This window comes from Bison bison, unplaced genomic scaffold, assembly GCF_000754665.1.
Source record: "Bison bison bison isolate TAMUID 2011002044 unplaced genomic scaffold, Bison_UMD1.0 scf7180017864056, whole genome shotgun sequence".
NCBI classification, from domain to species: Eukaryota; Metazoa; Chordata; class Mammalia; order Artiodactyla; family Bovidae; genus Bison; species Bison bison.
Window position 1 is genome coordinate 4791480 of NW_011494628.1, and position 1220 is coordinate 4792699.

Consider the following 1220-nt stretch of genomic DNA (forward strand, 5'->3'; position numbering starts at 1 on the left):
TGCATTGGAGAAGGAAATGGCAACCCACTCCAGTATTCTTGCCTGGAGAATCCCAGGGATGGGGGAGCCTGCTGGGCTGCTGTCTATGGGGTCGCACAGGGTCAGACATGACTGAAGCGACTTAGCAGCAGTAGCAGTATCCCTTATAGAAACTCCCTGAAAAAACATTATTAATCCCCAAAGAAACTAACATTCAGAGGGCTGAAGTGATTTTCCTAAAGTCAGAAAACCAATATGTAATGGAGCCATGAATCAAAATTAGGTCTGTCTCACATTACAATTGTACTCTGTCCACTAAACTTCTGTAGTCTCCCTGAGCTTTGCAAGGTGCCATGGGTGCCAAGACTTTAACCCTATCTGGGAAGACAGCAACTTTTTTTTTTAATATAAATTTATTTTTAATTGGAAGCTAACTACTTTACAATATCGTGTTGGTTTTGCCATACATCAACATGAATCTGTTACGGGCTCCCCATTCTGAATCCCCCTCCCACCTCCCTCCTGGTACCATCCTTCTGGGTCATCCCAGTGCACCAGCCCCAAGCATCCTGCACTAAGAAAGGACAGCTGGAGTCAAGTCTTGTGGAACAAGCATTGGTCCTATAGGCAGATAGGCAGATACAGTTGGGAAAGGCTTTCCAGACAACGGAAAGACCATGTGAAAGACACAGAGGCTTGTCAGAAACATCAAGATTAGGAACTCCAAGTTTAGCAAAAGAAAGCCATTGTAGACACTAGAGACAGGCTGCCTGGATTCAAATCCCAGCTGCTGTACTTCTTAGATGTATAAATCAGTAAGAGAAGACTTTAACTTCTCTTTCCTTACCTATAAAGTATGGATAATAATAGGACCTACCTAATATAGTTCTTGAGGATTAACCGACATAATATAAGTAAATTATTTTACATAGTGGCTGGGACCCATGAATATTATGCATTATTGTTTTGAAATATTAATAGCTGGGATATAACGTTCAAGGGAAACAGTGACAGGACACAAGTCTGGGTTGAAAGGTCAGGGCTTGATCATAAAATGCCTCTTATTTTACATAATTAGGAACATCACTGAGGGATTTCAAGTGTGTTTATGTGTATATGTGTTTTTTATAAAATTAATTTCAGTTCATTTAAAAATATCTTTGTGATGTCAGTGCAAAGAATAGATCAGAAGTGAGATGTGAGTCAAGGAGACTGACTCTGATTACTGCAATAATCAAGGG